Here is a 12,987-nt window from a genome sequence, read left to right on the forward strand (position 1 = left end):
GATAAGGCACTCTATGGCCTTAAACAAGCCCCACGTGCGTGGTATGACCACCTTACCGAGTTGCTACAAGATCGTGGATTTGAAGTAGGACAAATCGATCCCACTCTTTTTACTAAGAAGGTCAAAGGGGAGTTGTTTGTATGCCAACTATATGTTGATGACATTATCTTTGGTTCCCCTATCAAAGCGTTCAATGAGGAGTTTGCCGCTCTCATGACCTCCAAGTTCCAGATGTCTTCAATGGGAGAGTTGAAGTTCTTTCTTGGTTTTGACATCAAACAAAGAAGAGAAGGAACCTTCATCAACCAAGCCAAATACACTCAAGACATGCTTAAAAGATTCAAGCTAAGTGATGTCAAGCCGGCCACTACACCAATGCCTACCAAATGCCAACTCGACATAGATCCCAATGGTAAAGCGGTGGATCAGAAGGTATATCGCTCCATGATTGGCTCCTTGCTTTACCTTTGTGCATCTAGACCGGATATCATGTTGAGTGTGGGGATGTGTGCACGTTTTCAAGCCGCACCAAAGGAAAGTCACTTTGTGGCGGTCAAGCGAATCTTTCGATATTTGGCTCATACCCCAAACTTTGGCTTATGGTACCCAAGAGGAGCAAACTTCAAGCTTGAAGGTTTCACGGATTCTGATTGGGCGGGAGACAAAGTGGATAGGAAGTCCACTTCCGGAGGGTGCCAATTCTTGGTTGCTCTTTGGTAAGTTGGTCTTCCAAGAAGCAAAGTTGTGTGTCTCTCTCGTCCACCGAAGCGGAGTATGTGGCGGCCGGTAGTTGTTGTGCTCAACTCCTTTGGATGAGGCAAACTTTAAAGGAGTACGGGGTCATTTGTGACAAAGTGCCTCTTTGGTGTGATAATGAAAGTGCCATCAAGATTTCTCTCAACCCGGTGCAACACTTCAAGACGAAGCACATTGAGATTCGGTATCACTTCATCCGTGATCACATTAGGCGAGGGGAGATCGAGCTCAAGTATGTCAACACTCATGATAACCTTGCAGATATTTTCACGAAGCCCTTGGATGAAGCAAGATTTCGCGAGTTAAGGCATGAGCTAAATATCATTGATTTGAGCAATGTGACTTGAACCTGTGCACCCCCCTCCACACCCAACTTGTTGTCTAGTCTAGGTGTAGGCATGGACATAGGGGGAGTGTTGTTCTCTCAATGAACTCTCCCTCCCCCCATTATGCATTAAAACGATCAACTCTTTCGCATTAGCCATTTTCGATGGTACTTGTGCTTCAAAGACGAGTTTTGGTCATGGGCCCAAGGATAATTCTTCGCGGTGCCATACCAATTGACTCAAACATAGGTGGCTCCGGCCACCGCCCTCTCTTGAGAGAGGCCAGAGCTCGCTCCTCTTTGGTTGGTTGGTTGCTTTGAAGGAGTGGGTTCCGGTTCGTTGTTTCGTGTGTGTCATCTTGTTGGTTTGTCTCTTTTTCTCCTTGTCTGTGCCTTCCCGCTCTTCCCGTTTGTTGGTTTTAGTCTAGAAGCAGTTTTCGGTGGCTGGCGGTACTACCGCCGCTGGCGAGCGGTACTACCGCTTCAAGCGGTACTACCACCCTCCAGCGCGGTACTACCGCTGAGAGGCGCGAGTGGGGGTTATATCGGGGGCAGGGGGAGTTTCTTCTCCCCCATACCCATTCGCTCGCCCCCTCGCCTGTTCCTCTCTCTCCAGCAACTGGCAGCGCGGGAGGGCTCCGGCGGATCTCCCTCTCCGGGCCATCCCTCTCCATTCCCTTCGGTGGAGTCGATCCCCACCTTGTCCTCTTGCCATGGATGCCGGTATTGCCCCCGTTCTCTTGTTCCTTTTGTCTAGGTTTCCAATCTAGCATCTAGGGGCAGTAGCAGTTGCATCCTCAGATTTTTGGCCAAATCTAGGCTTGAGTAGGGTGGAGAATGCTTCTAGGCAGTTTGGATTGATGTTTGGTTGGAGTATTTTTGAATTTGGTAGGACGGTAGTGCCGGATCTGACCACGGTAGTAGGAAACTGCTGTTTCCCCGCCCCGAGCGGTACTACCGCCCTTCCAGGGCGGTACTACCGCTTGGAGCGGTACTACCGCTCCCTGTGGAGCGGTACTACCGCTCGTGGCGGTACTACCGCTATCCGGTCGCGGTACTACCGCTCTCTACCAACTTCCACTCTACTTCTACCTTTCAGTGATCTTTTTGCTCGTGTTTGGTGTCTTATGCTCATGTTTTCTGGTTGTTTGCGTGTTCTTGTGTGTGGTTCCAGGTGATGAGGTCCCTGAGCATCAGGCTCGTCGTGTCAATCCCGGACGTGCCTCGTCCAAGCGCTACCGCACCACCGAGCCTGCCGGAGGATCCTCAAGTGCTCCACATCCACCTCCACCTCAACTCCCGAAGAAAGCTGGGGTCAAGCCAAAGGCAACCAAAACCGTGCCTGAAATGCCTCCCAAAGAGTTCTGGGCAAGGCGCCGCCGCAACCCGTATGAGAACGACCAAGATCCCACTTTGGTCAACCGTCCGTTCTGGAACAGATTCCAGTTTGCCATCTTCTTTGATGTTCTCAAAGCCAAGAAGAATCTCTATGTCAACGTGCACTCCATCGACACCGCGCATATGGAGAGCGATCCCGACTACTTTGGTGAAGCACTTCAGATGTGCACTCAACTGAACATTCTCAGGATCATGCAATTCAACAAGGACTACGATGCTGATATTGTGGCCCAATTCTATGCCACGGTTCACCTAGGGACTGATGAGGACAGGACACTGACTTGGATGACAAATGGCAAGTTGCTTTCTGTCACGTGGAAAGCTTTCATGGAGTTGCTTGGGGTGGAAGATCTAGGTCTTGAGTCTCCGGTTGGCTTTCGCCCCCACGCCCGCGCCCATTGCACTCACAAGCAAGCTCTCTGGCCATACTGCACTCTGAAGATCAACTCTGAGACACACAAGGAAACCTATGAGATGCCTGCCTATCTGGATATCCTGCACCGCATCTTCAGAGAGACTCTTTTCCCTCGCATTGGGAATCTGGACCAGGTTCATTCTTATCTCGTGGACATGCTTCTTTTCTGCCAGCGTGAGAAGGACAATCCCACCGGGGAGTCTTTGGATGTCTCTCATGTTATGTGGGCTGAGTTGGTTTCTGCTATCTCCGAGCGCAAGTGCCCGATCTATGGTCCGTTCATTATGCTGCTCATTGAGAAGGCCTGGGATCGTGTCTATCCCAAGGCGGCACTGGAGATTGGCGATTTGGTCTCTCACGATGTCAAGCGTCTGAGGAAGAAGGATAACTGGGGCACTCAGGCCCCTAGGACTGGTGTTCCGTCATCTGCTGCTGCCATGGAGACTGAGGAGGAGTTTGGTGCTGAGGCTGAGGATGAGGATGATGACTACGTGCCCTCTGGGACAGAGCCATCTTGGGCCAAGAAGCTCAAGGCCAAGGTAAAGAAGCTCTTCTGCATGGAGTCTCACGGTCAGTACATGGCTCACGTGGCTGAGAAGAAGGCCCGCGGTCGCCACAAGGAGCTCATGCGTCAGATGGGTGCTATTGTGATTAGTGGCTCTGAGGATCAGCTCACCGAGGAGGAGGAGTGGATTCAGCAGCACTGCCCTTGGACTGATTCTGATGCTGAGCACTTCCCGGCTGACGATGGTGGCGCTGATGACCCCTCTGAGATCTGATGCGTGTGTCCCTCTTTTGCTCTCACCTGGAGCGGTAGCAGCACTCCCTCTCCTTTTTGGTGTCTCGGTGCCAAAGGGGGAGAGAGTTTAGGGATTTGCGAGTTGTGTCTTCGTGTCTTGTTCGTGGTTGTGTCTTGTTCGTGTTTTCCTCGCATTTGCTTTGGTTGGTTTGTCTGTGAGACCTAAGTTCGAGTGAGACTTAAGTTCGAATCATATGGTGTGAGACATATGCTACCTTACCTTTCAGTATCATTATCTATGTCTATCTAGCTCATGAGTTGCGTGCTTCTCTTGTTATATCATCTATGCTGCTCTCATACACCATGCTTAGATTATTGGTCTCTAAAATGTAGGGGGAGCTTTGATCCGAGTATGTGTGCTGTGCAGTCCAAAGCACTTATCTAAATAGCACACATCGAGGGGGAGCCCATCTACATGTTAGGACCGTCGGGTTTGTATGCTTACTATATCGTGTTTATGCAAATCCCGTATTGTCATCAATCCACCAAAAAGGGGGAGATTGTAAGCGCATATTTATTCCCTAGTGGTTTTGGTGATTGATGACAATGCTTTTGCGGTCTAATCGTGTGCGTTAAGTTCTTTCAGAGAATCATCCATTGGCACGAGACGTTTTCCTCCTCTCGGTGTTTTTATTCAAGACGGTGTAGCTCCTGCGTTTCGTGTTGGTGGACTAGTCTCATAGGAGTCACCATACTATTAAGAGGGGATCCGTTTTGGTAAGACTTGGGTGGAATCAACACGTACACATCCTTATCACACCCGCCGTCTTCCTATCGCATCTTTGGAGCTGCACTTCTCTTCCATACCTGCTTCGCCCTGTGCCAGCGGTAGTACCGCGATCTACAGCGGTAGTACCACCGAAGCCCCCTAGCGGTAGTACCGCTCCACAGAGCGGTAGTACCGCTCTCAGTGGTAGTACCGCTCCGTAGAGCGGTAGTACCGCCCGCGGGTTTCGGCTATAGTACCACTGTAGTACTGCGCCTACTACTGCCTCGATTCGAGACGATGTTTTCTCGTGTCGAGTTTTGCGGCACTAGAAGCGGCAGTAGAAGCGATAGTACCGCTCCTCTCCCGCGGTAGTACCGCTATGGGGCCAGTGGCCTGACTCCCTCTTCAGCGCGGTAGTACCGCTAGGAAGGGAGCGGTAGTACCGCTCTCAGCGGTAGTACTGCCCTTCCCTAGCGGTAGTACCGCCCTGTGCGGGGCTGCTTAGTGGGGTAACGGTTGGATGTGTTCCCCCACTATATAAAGGGGTCTTCTTCCTCCTAGTTGACCTACCTCTTTCCCCCAAAGCTCCATTGTTGCTCCAAGCTCCATTTTCGCTCGATCTCTCTCCCTAGCCAATCAAACTTGTTGATTTGCTCGGGATTGGTTGAGAAGGCCCAGATCTACACTTCCACCAAGAGAAATTTGATTCCCCCCACTTATCCCTTGCGGATCTTGTTACTCTTGGGTGTTGAGCACCCTAGACGGTTGAGGTCACCTCGAAGCCATACTCCATTGTGGTGAAGCTTCGTGTTGTTGTTGTTGTTGTTGGGAGCCTACGGTTGTTGTGGAGTTTGCCCCAACCTTGCTTGTAAAGGTTCGGTCGCCGCCTTCAAGGGCACCAATAGTGGAATCACGGCATCTCACATTGTGTGAGGGCGTGAGGAGAACACGGTGGCCCTAGTGGCTTCTTGGGGAGCATTGTGCCTCCACACCGCTCCAACAGAGACGTACTTCCCTTTAAAAGGAAGGAACTTCGGTAACACATCCTCGTCTCCACCGGCTCCACTCTTGGTTATCTCGTGCCTTTACTTTTGCAAGTCTATTTGTTTTACATCCTTTGCTTGCTTGTGTGCTAGTTGTCATTGCATCATATAGGTTGCTCACTTAGTTGCACATCTAGACAACCTATTTTGTTGCAAAGTTTAATTTGACTAAGAAAAGTCCAAAAATTGTTAGTTGCCTATTCACCCCCCCCCCTCTAGTCAACCATATCGATCCTTTCAGTAGGGCAGAGTTGCCTCTGCGTTGTATACCATAAAGAATGGTGTAAATCCGGTGGTGCGATTCGGAGTGGTCCGCAGCCCCCAGAGTACGGAGTCGAGCTCCTCTACCTAGTGCGTGTTAGATTCCTTGAGGGACCGCACTAATCTGGGTTTGATGCCGCTCATGATTAGACCATTTGCTCGCTCGACTTGACCGTTAGTTGGAGGGTGATAGACTGAAGCATAGTCGAGCTTGATGCCCATGTTTTTGCACCAGAGTTTGACCTCGTCGGATGTAAAGTTCGTGCCGTTATCAGTGATGATGCTATGGCGGACGCCGTAACGGTGTACGACCCCTGATATGAAGTCTATCACTGGTCCAGATTCGGCCGTCTTAACAGGTTTGGCCTCTATCCATTTGGTGAATTTATGCACCATGACCAGTAGGTATTTTTTCTTGTGGGTTCCTCCTTTAAGAGGTCCAACCATGTCAAGCCCCTAGACCGCGAAGGGCCAGGTTATGGGTATAGTTTTGAGGGCGCTGGGTGGCATGTGGCTTTGATTAGCAAAGAGCTGGCAACCGACGCATCGTTGGACTAAGTCCTGAGCATCTGCCCGGGCCGTCGTCCAATAAAATCATGTACGGAAGGCCTTGCCTACAAGGGCCTGGGCTGCGGCGTGGTGCCCGCCGAGTCCGGCATGAATTTCGGCCAGAAGATTCCGCCCTTCCTCTTCGGAGATACACCTTTGAAGGACTCCGGTTGTGCTTTTCTTGTAAAGCTCTCCCTCATGGACCTTATAGGCTTTAGATCGCCGCACTATGCAGCGGGCCTCGTTTTGGTCCTCGAGAAGTTCCTACCTGGTTAGGTAGGCTAGGAATGGTTCCGTCCACGGGGCAATGACTGCCATTATTACGTGGGCTGGGGATATTACTTCGTTGGCAGAACCACTGATTGTGTCAGAATGTTCGGTGTCGGGCAGTGCGGTTGGGTCTGGGTTGTTATTTCCGGATTCCCCCTCCCATAGTACGGATGGCTTGAACAGCCTCTCTAGGAAGATGTTGGGAGGGACGGCATCGCGCTTTGCGCCAATGCGTGCCAATACGTCTGCTGCCTGGTTGTTATCCCGGGCTATATGGTGAAATTCGAGCCCCTCAAACCGAGCTGACATTTTTAGGACGGCGTTGCGATAAGCTATCATTTTAGGATCCTTGGCATCGAAGTCTCCACTTATTTGGGATATCACGAGGTTGGAATCCCCGCGCACCTCTAGGCATTGAATGCCCATGGAGACTGCCATCCGGAGGCCATGTAGAAGGGCCTCGTATTCGGCTGCGTTGTTGGAGTCCGTATACATTATCTGGAGTACGTATTGAACCGTATCTCCGGTTGGGGACGCCAGAATGGCGCCAGCCCCCAGACCAGCCAACAATTTGGAGCCGTCGAAGTGCATGATCCAGTTGGAATATGCGCTGTACTCTTTAGGGAGTTCGACTTCAGTCCATTCGGCGACGAAGTCGGCCAAAACTTGCAACTTAATAGCTCACCGTGGCTTATAGGTTATGTCAAACGGGAGGAGCTCAATGGCCCATTTGGCAATCCAGCCCGTCGCGTCGCGATTGTTTATAATGTCATTAAGAGGTACTTCGGAGGCTACTGTTGTCGAACACTCTTGAAAGTAGTGTCGTAGCTTTCGGGATGCCATGAACACCGCGTACGCTATCTTTTGATAATGCGGGTACCGTGACTTGCATGGAGTTAGGATAGTGGACACGTAGTAAACTGGTTTTTGAAGGGGGAACTTGTGTCTGTCCGTTTCTCGTTCGACAACGAGCGCCGTGATCACAACTTGATGAGTTGCCGCGATATATAATAGCATTGGTTCGCCTGTGTTGGGCGCGGCCAGGACCGGGTTTGTTGCCAATATGGCTTTTATTTCTTCGAGTCCGGCCGTGGCGGCATCCGTCCACTCGAAGTGTTCGGTGCGTCAGAGGAGGCGATAAAGGGGTAATGCCTTTTCTCCTAAACGGGAGATAAAGCGGCTTAAAGCCGCCAGGCATCCCGTCAATTTTTGTATTTGTTTGAGGTCCTTTGGGGTATCCAATTGTGATAGAGCTCGGATCTTGGCTGGGTTTGCTTCAATTCCTCTACCGGATACAATGAAGCCCAAGAGCTTTCTGGCTGGTACGCCGAAAACACATTTTTTCCAGGTTAAGCTTAATGTCATATGTTCGGAGATTATCGAACGTGAGCCTCAAATCGTCTACTAGAGTTTTGACGTGCTTGGTTTTGACGACCACATCGTCTACGTATGCCTCCACTGTTTTGCCAATCTGGTTTGCCAGACATGTCTGAATCATGCGCTGATATGTTGCGCCAGCGTTTTTGAGCCCAAAGGGAATTGTGTTGAAGCAGAATGGGCCATATGGGGTGATGAATGCCGTTGCGGCCTGGTCGGGCTCTGCCATCTTAATTTGGTGGTAGCCGGAGTATGCATCGAAGAAACACAATGAATCGTGTCCTGCGGTAGTGTCGACAATTTGATAGATGCAGGGGAGTGGGAAGGGATCCTTTGGGCAAGCCTTGTTGAGGTCCTTAAAATCGACGCATATGCGCCAGGATTTGTCCTTCTTTGGTACCATCACCAGGTTTGCTAGCCAGTGTAGATGTTTTATATCTCTGATGAATCCGGCCTCCAATAATTTGGCTAGCTCCTCTCCCATGGCCTGTCTCTTGGGTTCGGGGAAATGCCGAAGAGCCTGTTTGACTGGCTTGAATCCTTTTAGGATGTTTAGGCTGTGCTCGACCAGCCGGTGTGGGATTCCTGGCATGTCTGAAGGGTGCCAGGCAAAAATGTCCCAATTTTCACGTAGGATATCTCGTAGTGAAGCGTCTACATCAGGGTTTAATTGTGCCCCGATGGAGGCCGTTTTTGTAGGGTCCGTTGGATGGACTTGGAATTTGACTATTTCGTCCGCTGGTTTAAAGGAGGTGGACTTTGATCTCTTATCGAGTATCACATCGTCCCTATTCACCGTGGAGCGCAGCGCAGTGAGTTCCTTGGCCGCTAGGGCTTCGGATAGTGCCTCAAGGGCTAGTGCGGCTGTCTTATTTTCGGCGCGGAGTGCTATGTCCGGGTCACTAGCAAGAGTGATGATTCCGTTGGGCCCGGGCATTTTGAGCTTCATGTACCCGTAATGGGGTATAGCTTGAAAAATTGTGAATGCCTCTCGCCCTAATAGAGCGTGATATCTGCTGCTGAACGAGGCCACTTGGAACGTGATAGATCGCTTATGTTTGGGTCAGCGGGTGGAATTAAATTCGGAACCCCGTCCAATCTAAGACTCAGGGGCCAAGAAGTTTCCGAACTTGGAAGCTTGGGTTCTTGGATGTTGTCCAATGAATCTAGCCCGCTGCCTGACTTTAGGTTCAGGGCTTGAGTGATCTCCTCCCCTCCGCGGGAATCCGGCATGGAGGGATCGGGAATCCGGACATAGCTAGTCCTTAAAATAGAGAAAGGGTCGCTGTATTGTCCCTCAACCACAGCAACATGGTGGGTAACCTGGGGAGAGTTGATCTCTCTCAGATCGGATTTAGGCCCCATCTGATCGTAGTTTGTAGCGACTCGCAGGGCGGCGATGCGATCCAAGAGCTCGTTTAAGGAAGAGAGCTCCGTCGGATCTAACTGCTCGGCGAGTTCCGAGTTAACATGAAGATTGCTTTCGATGACCCTAGAAGTCATCATCGGCGCGGTGGCCGAACAGGCGGTCATAAGAAAACCTCCTAGCCGGAGAAAAGCTCCTTTAGCAACAGTGTCATCTTTAAAGAAGGTATGAGGCATCCTTCCTGATGGCGACGGCACAGAGGAACTCTCAATGAAAGCACCAATGTCGGTGTCAAAACCGGCGGATCTCGGGTAGGGGGTCCCGAACTATGCGTCTAGGCGGATGGTAACAGGAGACAAGGGACACGATGTTTTTACCCAGGTTCGGGCCCTCTCGATGGAGGTAAAACCCTACTCCTGCTTGATTAATATTGATGATATGGGTAGTACAAGAGTAGATCTACCACGAGATCATAGAGGCTAAACCCTAGAAGCTAGCCTATGGTATGATTGTTGTTCGTCCTACAGACTAAAACCCTCCGGTTTATATAGGCACCGAAGAGGGTTAGGGTTACATAGAGTCGGTTACAATGGTAGGAGATCTACATATCCGTATCGCCAAGCTTGCCTTCCACGCCAAGGAAAGTCCCATTCGGACGCGGGACGAAGTCTTCAATCTTGTATCTTCATAGTCCAGGAGTCCGGCCAAAGGTGATAGTTCGGCTATCCGGACACCCCCTAATCCGGGACTCCCTCAACAGGTTTTGCACGTGTATAAACAAAGATGAACTGTGTTGTCAATTCCATCCAATTTCAAATTAGAAAATAAAGAGTAAGTTCAAAATATCAATAGCATAATTTGGCATTGTTTATAATGCAGGGAGATTCACCACACTACTGGATTACCATGTCAACATAACAAGCATAGATGAAGGGCAAAGACAATCATTGTCTCTATTTTGGTTAATGTGCATGGCATGTTGTTCATATCATCAGCCACATCAGTAAGATAAAACAGGAGGTTATAAGGTGCAAATGTGGGCTGCTTCACCACACACTGGATTATAGATCCACAAAAACAAGCATACATATAGGGAGTATTGAGTAATGTGCATGGTATGAATAAGGAATTTGATTTTACAAGTAAAATTTAGAACTTACGGCTCTTGCGAACATGCATTTTGATAGAAACAGCAAACTAAACAGCAGTAAACGATAGGGAGTATGAGCAAATTAAACAACAGTTGAGTATAAAGGCTTTAGAAGGACTGACTTACATTAACAGTTAACACCGGCTTTATAATGCCCTTCTCCATGTCAAGGGAAGGATAACTCAAGAATTTCAGCACAGAATCTTCTTCATAAGCATTGCTTGTACTCTACATTTTGTAGAGAGTAATTATAGATATGATAATACTGGAAGGGATAGAGGATAATGAAGATAAGATGTAGATTGATGCTACATAATCAACTACCAATCCCTGGAAGTACAGGCATTACAGGACAAAATGTACTGACAAGAGCAATGGGCTATACTTCTGCACTGGCATTGTCTGTGTATTCTACTTTCTGGTAAGATTAAATATAGATCTAATCTTTTTTAGTAAATGGTGGGTGAGGGAGATAAGCTGCAGAATGCTACACAATGAACCAGTCCCTCTTCCCATAATACAAGAGTGTTTTAAACACGGGTGTACTATACAAAACGTTCTTATATTATGGGACGGAGGGAGTAGCTATTAATGTAAGTAAAGTGATAGATGACGTTCAGTCCTTACAAGAGGACTGCAAAGCTAAACCTCTTCAAAAGCATTGGGTTGATTTTAAATTTATGTAAGAGTCCATGCGGATCTTATAATGTCCACCAAATGGATGATAACAAGGCTAACATGTGTAGTGATGGTACATAATCAAACAGCTATGAAAGTAAGTATGGTCATACAGGGCAAGAGGTACTCACAAGAGCAATGCAGTGTGCAGTATAGTTGCGAGATTCTATGGTCCCTTGAGAATGACTGTTCTTCTGCTAACAGTTTTCGTATAAGTGAGACGTTAAGGAAAATGCAGAAATGTAGTTCAAATTGTGATGTGATCTCATAGACAGTACCTTACGCTGCAGACGAGACCAATGTGTAACAATATTATTCCAGTCACCGTCGGATAAATGTAGCACCGGAGACTTTACAGAAATTTCGTTTAGAGGTTTGCCATCGAAGTGTGCTTGCCTCAAGTAGGAATGATACTTCATCAACGAGTGCTTGAAAAGCGCAACCAACCCTTGCTCGTCTTCACAATCCAGTTTGGTCCTTGCCTATTTAAAAGAATGAAATCTTGTGTCTTCTGTTAGCAGAAACATATGCAGTAATGACCATGAATAACATTAGTACATTACTTATGCGTAAGTTGCAGAGGAAGACTGGAAATTGTTCTGTGTCTGCGGTATAATCTTCCATGAAGGAAAGATGCGCACAAAGTTCCTGACAACAATATAAGCTTCATCTTCTAAACTGGGAAGAAATGGAACAGGGGTCCTATTTGCCGCAATTGGGGCTCTCTCTGGTTCGAAAAGGGATTTGGCAACTGGATTTGGTGTACTCTTTGCTGGAATGGGGTTTTTGCGTCGTAGAGTTGGTGCTATATCAACTGGCATCATCATACTGTTTGCTGCAGTTGGGGTCTGCTAAGTTGGGGCATCAGAAATGACCAGTGTAGTAGGGCTAGAGTCTGCTAGAGTTGGGATGTTTTGTGGATCAGGTGATATTGCAACTACACCTAATGGGCTATTTGATTTATCAGGTGCCACTACCTTTTCCAAATACTTTGCTTGTGCTCCTCCGCGATCAGCAATCGCCCTCTTCCTTTTGAACGTCTGATACACAAGAACATCATTTGAATGGATAAATATGGTATGATGACAGATGGAATATGTACTAAAAATGGATAGGCAGGGCGTATTCACATACACGATGTGTAAACTAAGCTAATGGCAGTGCAATAAAGTAGAAGCAATGCAAAGCATCAGTTGCAAGATAAGTGTGACCAATATAACCTTGGAAAGTTAGAGCAAGCACCTTGATGGGTGAATAAGATAAGGCATCTACCTCTGACTCCTCCACTAGGGAGCTACATTGACTTATGTCTCCCTCTAGCTCAGAATCACTGTTAGGATCATATTCTGAGCATTAATCTGTAGGTGGAGAGCGTTTGCATTGCATTGCATGCATACTTGATTTCAGTCCCTTAATGCCAAGTTTGACAACCATGGCATTGTTCTGCTTTATTCTTTTCATGCGCGCAAGCTCATAATCATTATGATGCTGTTCAGAATCTGAGATTCATGAAAACATAAAAAGTAGTCACATTATCTATGGAATGCATTGCGGATTCAACTCGAAGAGTGTCACCCTATAAACCCCTGCATATGCAAAGTTCACCCCCCAACCGTGCTGACCAGACCACACACAGAAATACAAACCCCTTATGTCTCTATAACAGGCAGACACACATTTCAAAACTGAAGTAGGAACATTAGAATCATATCAAATTTATATTTGAACAAATAAACTAAGGAATTATGAGTGGCATAATGTTTAGCTTCAAGGGTGGAGTGTTGGTAGTGCGACACAAAGCAAGTAGGCAGATTGTATTCCATCTAAAAGATCAAAGCCTATGTAAAAGTTGGAGATGACACACTCTTTCTATACAATGCAGTGTTCGTTG

This window comes from Triticum aestivum, chromosome 2B (assembly GCF_018294505.1).
Source record: "Triticum aestivum cultivar Chinese Spring chromosome 2B, IWGSC CS RefSeq v2.1, whole genome shotgun sequence".
Classification (NCBI taxonomy): domain Eukaryota; kingdom Viridiplantae; phylum Streptophyta; class Magnoliopsida; order Poales; family Poaceae; genus Triticum; species Triticum aestivum.